Here is a 10,102-nt window from a genome sequence, read left to right as displayed (position 1 = left end):
TTTGAATACCTAAGGCCGGCAAGAAATTACTGTAGTCCCCAACTTCACTCTGTGATTCTTTCCTTCTCCAACGCTCTTGTTGCTGCAGGGTTGCAAGAGGGATCATCTCTAAAGAGATGTTGATTGTGTAAGGAGGGAATGTGCAATTTGTAAAAGCAAATAAATAATTACTGTGGAGTATATAGGTATTAGGTTGATTAACAGTGGTGCAAATAAAATATTGTGGTCTGTTTTGAAAAGAGGATGGTATAGTCTGGAGACTATTGGATTTAGATCAAATTTATATATTATCAAATTATCTGCTTCTCTTTCCATATGAGGAATAAGAACAGCTTTGTACCTTCCTTTCTCTAACAACTTCAGTGGTACTGAAAATTTATGGAAATGCAGGCTTTCACAAGGTGTTTCTTTAATTCTTATACACCAAAAGTGTGTGTAACAGAAGACAGTTTAAAAAAGAAAGTTTGTTTTTATGTGAAACTTGTTGAAGCTTGGTGTGCCTTCCATTTCAAGACCACCATACAAAGATGTTAATTTTAACAAGTTTACTTATTTATTTATTTATTTTACTGCCAATGCTTTATTTTCATTTTTTTCTTAGTCTTCTTGTATGTTTGAAAATATGCTTTGTGGTTTTTAGACCATTTTCAGAGATCTGCTTAAACTGTCTCTGTGCTTGGACTCAGGAAGATCTGTTACATAAATATAATTCCTGACTTTATATGGCAAAAGGCATTAAAAAATGTATATATATATATGACATTGTATCTTACTTTCTATCATATTATTATTTTATCTTTTTGGGGGGGGTTATTGTATGACTGCAAACAGCCATGCCAGAACTTAGTCTTTATCTTTGTTCTGTTTAAAAGTGAACATTGCAGCTTCTCTGAAAGCACACAGATACGATCAGAGGAGTTTAATCTGGTAAATGAAGTAACAGACCTAAGCATATTTTGATTGATACCTCCAGCTATTCACAGAATAAACAAATGACAAGGATTTAAGTATCAGCTGTCTTTGCAAAGTGTCTGATTTCAAAGCTGATGATTTTAGAGGTAAGCAGAGGTTCAGAAGTCTGTGCACGCCTGCTTGCAACAACTATAATTTGTTCTTTATTTCCATGGGTCAAATTTGATACACATTGAAATCATCTGTAGTGGTCCTGTTGCAGCGTAGCAGATCCTGCCTTATGAGGCTGTAGGAAAACTCCCTCCAACCTCATCTGCTCTGCTTACCGCTGGGGGTCTAACCCAGGCAATTGTGAGTAGCGTGGCTTGGTGAACTGTGCCATTATAGTAAGAAATAACAAATTCTCTCAGATGCTTGATCAGCTAATGTTCAGCTTGAGGATGATTTCACAAATGGAGGCCAAGGCCTTTTACAATGTGACAGGAAAAAAGATAATGCAATGTGGCAGATTTTGTGTGGAGGAGAATTGGGGTCGTGTGGTATGTCTAAGTATAATGCAACCTTATGCCATAATTAAGACATTGAATAGAAGCTGCTGAGAAGGATTAGCTACTGATCCATACATTTTTTTGTTACTTTTTTTTTCTTTTTAAGTAAAACCTCATGCTAGAGGGTGTTTATTTATTTATTTTTATTAAGGCACTTCAATTCTTTAACTTCCTTTATTTTCATTGTAAATATTTTTTTATATATCTTTATCTCTGTTCAGATGAAAAGAAGGATTTCTAAAAGGTGTCTGGCTTTAGAATCTGGCCTGCAAAACAGAGCAGAGATCTATTGCGTTGAACCATCATTCCCATGATTCATCAGAGCATTATATCCAAGAGGAAGCATGTTGCTCACTTTCAGGTAAAAGTACAGAAATGTCATTTTTCAAGTATATAGAGGTGATTGTGTGTGCTTTCTCTTTAAATAGTGAATTCCCCATAAAACTGTGCACTCTTCCTAAATACGTATTCCTTAAAAAGTATAATATATGGCTATGACTGAAAGATGTCAAACATAAATTCTGGAGAGACAAAGAGAAAGAAAATAATTCTGCAGAAGGAAGTTGTAGGCTGAAAGGCATAGCTGATATGTGCTTTTGGAGCCATGTTAGAAGTCAGCTGGGATGGAGGAGAGAGGGAAAGGCAGAAGCAGGCTAAGTTCAATTATTCTATTTGGTTCTGTCACCGGTTGTTTCAAATTTTCAAGCTCGTGCTTAGGAACAAAAGGTTTACAGACCATCTGTTTCAAAAGTGTGCGAATGAAAAGAAAATGATCCATTAGTATCAAAGGTAGATTTCTTTAATCCGACATGGAAAACTGAAAAAAATGTAAAGATGTGAAAGTCTGTGAGAAGATCCCTTATAGTTTAAGGTGTGTTTGGAACTGATCTGGGTTTTTGTAACTAACAAAAATCGTCTTGGTTTTCTATTTGTTTTCCTGCAATGTTTTGTTGCTCTCAGCAAATCTCCAAGTTTATTTCCAAGTTAGATAAGACAGCTTTTAGCAGTTTGATACTTTTCTTCAGATCCATCCATCTGATAAACCACTTTTCCCTTTGTTTTGTTTTTTGTAGGTTTAATCCTTTAAAATTAAAATCCTTGCAATTTAAGAAATATTTCAGTTATAGAAGAGATAATCTCTACTGTAGCAGAAATATTCCAAGGTACTGTGCTGCTTCAAAATAAATATTTGTCTTTGATAGAAATTGCAGGGAGTCAATGTGGGCTGACTTGGCTAGTGCTGTCCATTAGAAAAAGGTCTGGAAAACAAAATACATTGTTTACTGTAGTTTTCTGGCACTTTCTTTTAATTTGGTGAATGAGATGAAAACTCCAATATGCTTACATTTATTTTTCTCATATAACGTCCATCCTGACTCTTCAAGTATGTCTTTGCCTCTTTGAGCAGTCTCTGCTAACAATCTATAGAGGGTTAGTGAGCTCTGGGGTCTAGAAGATCCACTTGTCTCTAGCAGAGCAAAAATAATCCATGATGCTAGCAGGCTACAGCTTGGAAAATAGCAAAGACATGGCATAGCTCTGTTAAAATCCTATTTCCCACCAGTTTGAGTCCCCGAGCTAGTATCTTTGTGCAATTCACCTGTGAATTAGCGCTGCGGTAGCAGAAGAGCCTGCAAGTGCAAAGCACAGGGCATTGAAGAACTCTAAAAACACAAATGGGTCTACTTTATAAAAAAAAAAAAAAAAATTAAGAGCCCCTAATATAAATAATACTGTATAAGTAATGATCAGAATGTGAATTTCTATGAATGCCTGGCCCTTTGCAATTCTTGTGGTACTTCAGTGGAGCTGACGATCTTTAAAGTCCTGCAAAGTTCACAAGGCGGTCATTTCACGACATTTAGTCTGAAGATGATCTTCGTCCCATTTTAGACAAATATGGAAAAAGGAGGAAACAAAACCACAACTTTGTGAACAATTCTTGAAGACTCCATCAGATCACTGCCAAGTTCCCAGAGCATCAGTCTGGATGAAAACAAGACATAGTACCTCCTTTTTCATGAAAAATTTACTTGTAAGGAAAGTTTGCAAAAATTTTGGTAGATGTTCCCTTTTAGATATTGCATAGGTATGCTTGGGCAAATTCACCAGATGAAGATCCCTTCTTGTCACTGTCAAAAACACAACCTAAGGCTTTTCCACTGGGAAAACCACTGTCAGAACCTCATGTGCTGTACCTATTTCACCAAGAACGTGAAATAGGTACAAAATACCAGACTTACTAATTAAAAACAAACAAAACAGACACACACACACAAACACCACAACAAAACAGGCTTATTGAATACATTTGTGTGTCTCGGTATAGACAGTTCAGAAAACAGAACATCATTCATATTTATGAGGAGTAATTTGTATCAATTCATAATTATCTTGCGTAAAATTAATTTTCTCAGTGCATAAGCAAAGTAAAGTATTCAAAGGCAAGATGAAATGGCCATAATAAAAATATTTGTAATAAGCACATGCATGTTGCATTCACTAAACAATTTTGGGGTCCTTTTGCAAGGCAGAGAAATCCATCCCAAACCCCCTTGTGCGGTTCAGCTTGGTCTTGTTTTCCATTTCCCTCTCATCTCACACTCAAGGGCTCGTACTGTCAGGAGTTATGAGCTATAAAACCAGTAACCAGTTTTCCTGTGGATAAAAATTCAAGGTTTGGCAATTTCCAAAGGAAGCCTTTTCCCTTTCCTGGTCCTTCTAAAATCACTTGGAATAGAAATTTCTCTCAGCATGGTCTCTTGAGATCACTTTTTCTAGGATATATAGTCTGAGAGCTTCTGGGATCTGAGGACGGGCCAATTTTAAGAAAAAGCAAGCAGGTACAGTGCAGCTTTTGCTAAGTCTTACGTGTATTCTCCTTATTCCGTCTTCCACACCCTCTCCCCCAATACCCCATCTCCACGCCTTTGGTGTAATATTTGCTTTGATCGGTGCTCCCAGGCACTGCTGCAATACCCACAAACACTGCTATCAATAGTGCTTTCCAGCAGACTAATTCATTTCCCTGCTCCAGTCATTATGGTCAGTCAGTGACCTTTAACAGATGAAAGGCTGAGGCTGAGCTGAACAAACCTGCACCCTGCAATCAAAGCAAATTCAGAGGAATAATTGTTGCATTAAGCCTTAACCAATGTTTTTAATGATAAATTTAAATTATTTTGTTGTTGTTGTTATTACCGCCATTAGTACCAACAGGGAAAATGTACTGTTCTGAGCTATTAATGCTTTTTTTTTTTTTTTCAACTCTTCACCTGAACCACTGAGGATACAGGAGAAGGTCTAATAAATTTTTTTTTTTTTAATTAATTTTGGCTCACCTCTATCTAAGTCATGGAGAGCTGGCCTGAAGAGAGAGGGAATTGTAAGAGGACCTGTATTAGTTCAGTAATTTAGGTATATGTAGTGTGTGTTGTGCATACCGTCCAAATGAGTGTCTCCAGGTGCAGGATGTATGATAAGGTGTGTGAGGAAGTGAGTTTCTGAGCATGATCCTTCTGATATGAATGGCCATCAACAAGCACAATGTGCCAGGACATCTTCATCTGGAGACTTTAGTCTCCTTCATGAATCTTAGTGAATTCACAGCATCATTTTGAGGTACAAATACAGTTTTGTACTCTGATCATCCTTGGCAAAAGTGAAAATTTGAGGGGAATGGAAAGAGTGTTTCAGCAATGAGTTTCAATGCTTAATTACACCCATTTTTTGGATGATATTTTGTGTACACCTTAAAACATCTCAGCATATGAAAACACGCTTTCAGACAACTGAAGGTAGACAACCCCAGGAAAAGTCCTTAAAAATTAGTATGGACCGTTGGAAAATGCAGGCCACTGAAATGTTTCTAGTCGAGTCAGTGGCTAAATGGGAAGAGAAATGGAGGGCTTCAATTTCCAGTGACAGGAAAATATCACTGTGTGGTGGTTTATCATGCAAAGTGGTTTTATAGCCAGAACAAAGGAAATGTTTGCAGAGGACTTCATTTTTGAGAATCAGTGCAATGCACTGAGGTGTCTGTTGTCTGAGCCTGTCAGGATTGCTCCTAACATTAAAACAACAACAACAACAAAATGTGTGCTAAAGTAACCTGCTTAATCTTTTATTTCTGGGAGATGCCCTTCCCCTCAACTGGCCAAACAAGGGGTTCCCAGCTAGACCAGTGAGTTTCCTGAGAGTCTGATTGTCTACTGTTGTTCTTGTTTTCAGGAGTTTCATGTTTATTGATTCTTCCTTTGATAGGTATAAGATGCATGCAATTTGCCATCTCCAAATTATTTTTAGTATCAGTCAATTTAAAGTAAAAATAATGAAAACATTCATTTCATCTTAATGCAATGACTGTTTAAACAGTTACTATATTTAGTATTACAAAAAGAGAATGTTTTATAAGTACCTAAACAGTAACTTAGAACCAAGAGGTTCACTGTCTGTCTAAGAAGTTAACAGGATATTTATATCACTCAGTGGCCTCCAAAGAATAGGCTCTTGATATGGGGACAACCCTATTTTCCGTATGTATCCATTTTTCTCTGGTATTCGATTCAAATGAAATTTCTGCTTCTCTGCTCAGGGATGTACATAATAGAATTTATGAATTACTGGAATCAAAATATCAATTGTCGTACTTCCCCAGCAGATTAATGGTTATCAGTTTGTAATGCTGCTGATATCCCTTGTGTGTTGATAGATAGTAAACAAAACTCACTACTGAATGCAAATACAAAGCCTAGGGATTGATTTTGTAGTAAAATGGACTACAAACAGGTAACTGATCCATGGTAAATGCAATGCTCTGTATACTACATTAGTGGGGCTTAGAGTTCATATCTATAGCTGGGCAGGTGATTTACAGAAGAAAATAAAGTAAGAAATTGTTGATTAAAGCTATTAATGAATCTGCATAGGTTTTGAGAGTGTTTGTCTGCACAGGTTTCTCTTGGTTCCAGGACATGATGAGCATTTTTGAAAGGAAAACAGCTCAGTAGAAACTCTAGTGATTTTTTTCACCAGCTTTGTAGCAGAATCAGGTTTTACTTCCCTCTATGCCACTGTGCTGCATATCATACACCGTTGGTTATTCCTGACCACTTGTACTGCAAAGTTTCTCATTCTCTGAATAAGTAGATATTCAGTGAAGGAGAGACAAATCTGCAGGGTTCCTGCAGTCCTATGGCAGTGGTCAGGTATGTCCTCCACGTCTTCATAAACAAGACAAAAAAAAAAAAAAAAAAAAAAAGGAGGTGAATTCAAACACCCCAGCTTTGGTCATCTGATGAAAATGCAAGTATTTCCTTCATAGACTGAGAGACACATCCAGAAATAGGTTCAGCAAAGGAGCCTGAGGTGTTTGCCAAGCTCCCTGGCAGCTGGAGTTGCCCCTATCCCCACGGCTTAATGGGAGCTTTGATTAATCTGTTCAGTTAAATTCCTAAAGTCATATGGATTCAACCTTCTTTTACACAGCATATACTGTGTGAAAGCGCAAGGCTTAGATCTACAGAGAGAATTTGATATCTTTCTTTTTTTTAAGAGACAAGTCCATTGATTTCAGTAGGAACAAAGCACGTAGATATCTCTTGATTCTCAAATTTGCTGGGTACTTCTAACATTAGAGCAAAATATAGTTCTCTCTTGCCTCAGATTTTTGTTAATTTATGAACTGTCTTTATCCTATTAATCAAAATTCATTCTGGAAATACTTGTTCCTCATTATTTCTTTCTCTCATTAGGTTGGCTACTTTGGCTTTCTTTCATGGATGCCTTTTAGGTGTAGCTTGCTAACTGATTCTGTGTTAGCATTATGTTTTTGTTTTCTCTGAACCTTCTCACTGTTTTCTTACTTGGCTAATAGAAATTTGGAAATCAATGAGCCAGCAGGACAGTTCCTGACTGTCAGTCTTGTCCATGCTGTCCTTTGCTGATGCACCTATAAGAACCCATTGCTGATTCATTTGTCACACAGAGAAGCTGTCTGGGATTATTAGCTCAGACATTGTTTCCCCTCCTATATTTAAATGTAGGTGTTGCATTGAAGGCCTTTAAACTGTGCTGGCAATCATTGTTTTCTGAAATAATTCATTCAAATGCTTGTTGATGCTTTTTTTTTTGGGGGGGGGGGGGGGGGGGGGGGGGGATGGTCATGATGCCAGTAAGAAAGGTAATTAAATGCTGTCACATCTCCAGAAATATGGGATTCTTAAGAGGTGAGTTGGAATACTCTTGTTTACAACAAGAAAGGACGGTGCAGATACTTTGACTCTGTTAGCTTTATCAGCAATAAGCACCTCAATGAGCCAGGAGAAAGTCCTGTTTTGAAGATAATGGGTTCCCCTACCAAATACAGCTGTATTGCTGGTTGGAAAGTTGCTAGTGGAAAGTGAAGAATGGCTATCATAACAGAAGAGAAGACTTCAAAATATTATTATGATCTAGACAGAACAGAGAATTTAAGTGAAAATGTCATGTAAAATCAAACTTTCTCCATGAAAACTTGAAAAGGCTTTATTTTGATGAAATGGGAACATTTGATTTTTATGTTGACTTTATGTGCACATGCACAACATGTAGATGTGTACAACTGAGCTTTTTACATAGAGAAGTTGTTTTATAAAACATGAAAAAATGTTCTGGAAATTGTAAAAATAAGATTTTTATTTTTCTTTTAAATAATCAGAATTGCTTCTGAAACATTTTGCTAGAAGGAAAGTTGAATGTTTTTTTTGTTATATAAGCATTAATGGAAGTTTCTTTCTTATTGCAACTTACAGCAACTTACCTAAACAGGATGATAATATGTACAAAGTGAAACCAGAAGCTTTTGGGTAAAACAAAAATTAAATTAAGATATGGAAAATTTTAGTTCATAAGTGATATGACAAAAAAGCTTTTTATTTCCTTTCAGCACATGCATTATTTTTTCCTGGCAGAAGCTTTTCTATTACTTTTCCTTTGTGTTTCAGACTGGTCAAATGCAAAATTGTATAGATCCACATCCAGGAGATGTGGGGCAGGCCAAATCCCAGTCTGGAACTCTGCAGCTGGGTTTGCAGTGTTTAGAAACAATAGACCTTGGGCTAAACACCTTGAACACTGGAAATATTATGATTTCAGTGAAATTCCTAGTTGTTCTTTGATGTCTGTTTCACTCAGAATTCTGTCTCTTCTTTTGATCTTTTCAGTGCTCGGAGTTAAGAAACTCGATGCAGAATCGACAATTTGGTTAAAACTTCCTGCTAAGGTGGCTGTTAATTTTGGATAGGAGGTGCAACCATAAATCACCAGGAAAAACAATACTTTAAAAAATCAAACTGCATCAGCAATTATCATTAGTTCTACTATATCTCTGAATTAGTAACCAAGCCCAGTTCCCTTAGGCAGATCAATCATACTGTTAACAGGTTCCCATGACACCATCCCATAGTAACCAGTCTCTATCCATTATGCACAAAATGCCACTGACTCTTCCCTTACCTTCATATTTCTCCCTAAATGTTTAACACTAAAATCTCTGGATTATTCTCCCCAGAAATGGACAGGACACCACCAGCATCAGGGCAGCTTTTCAAGTGTCCAAGCAATCAGCCCTGGCTTGTTTCACTGCATGTGAATTGGCTTGGAAGAAGAGAGACATTCCTTCCTCCTGGGCAATCAGCACTGCTAAAGCCATCAGGACCTGATTGGTAGTGAATCTGAGACTGTCCTGTCCATTCCCATTCTTAAAACATTTATTTGAGATTGTGGCCATATCGTATCTGGCCACTTAGGAAGTATGCAATAAGCTAAACCATTTCCCTCGCAGATGGCAGATGGGGTTGGGGGGGGAGGGACTTAAGAGTATCGCAATCAGCTCTCCACAAATATCCCTGCAACCTATTGATGCTAGAGCTAATGCTAGTATAGCTTCAAGCAAATGGAAAACTGTTTCTGAAAGCATTAAGAGAGCTATGACAGGAGCATGAGATTTTCACTTTAAATAAAAGAAAGAATATAATACATTTTCTAAACTTCACAAACTGGGAGACTGTAACAGTCTCTTAAAAGACTTTAAGGATGCTAGAAAGTGCTCAGATATCCTTAGGCTGCCATCAAGACAAGCAGACTCAGAAAGGATGGGTTGCATACCCATTTTCTTGATACTTGAGGGATCAGCAAGAAGTGAGAATCTTCAAAGGACACGTCCTAAATAATAAAAAGAATATATAAATAAAAGCGATTATGCCCTGTGTGTCATTAAGTTACCGATGCATATTTACATGGTATGAAAGACTATTTATAACATCTGGAGCTTGGGCTCTGTATATGTCAGGGAATAGCAGAGAATGCCACTCCAGAGCTTACGCCATGGCCATGGTGGTTTAGGGCCCCATATTTTAATGTGCAAATGCAGCCTTGTGTCTGCACCATTAAACCAGTGCACAATTAAGTTGTCAAAGCATCTTGGTTTTCCTTCCCTTTGCTGATTTTTGCTCTCCTGCCTCTCCTGTTTGGCCACCTAAGATGCAATCATGCTTCAAGAACTGAGTCACACAGAACAAGTGGGATGCAGCTGACACTTTTGCTGCCTCCAAGGACCTCTGTAGCCTGCCTGAGGCCCTGTGACCAAGTTGGCAAAAGAAGCA

The 10,102-nt window shown here is 37.5% G+C and overlaps 1 long non-coding RNA gene across 1 annotated transcript; it reads left to right on the top strand.

Annotated features, from left to right (window-relative positions):
• Positions 1–867: 867 nt before the first annotated feature.
• On the top strand, positions 868–9,791 carry LOC106031954 (uncharacterized). The gene is made up of 3 exons (XR_001204547.3): positions 868–1,263; positions 1,682–1,821; positions 8,663–9,791. It is a non-coding gene; the product is annotated as an uncharacterized lncRNA (long non-coding RNA).
• The last annotated feature ends 311 nt before the right edge of the window (positions 9,792–10,102 follow it).

Source organism: Anser cygnoides, chromosome 7 (assembly GCF_040182565.1).
Source record: "Anser cygnoides isolate HZ-2024a breed goose chromosome 7, Taihu_goose_T2T_genome, whole genome shotgun sequence".
NCBI lineage: Eukaryota > Metazoa > Chordata > Aves > Anseriformes > Anatidae > Anser > Anser cygnoides.
This window is presented reverse-complemented; position numbering and strand designations above follow the sequence as displayed.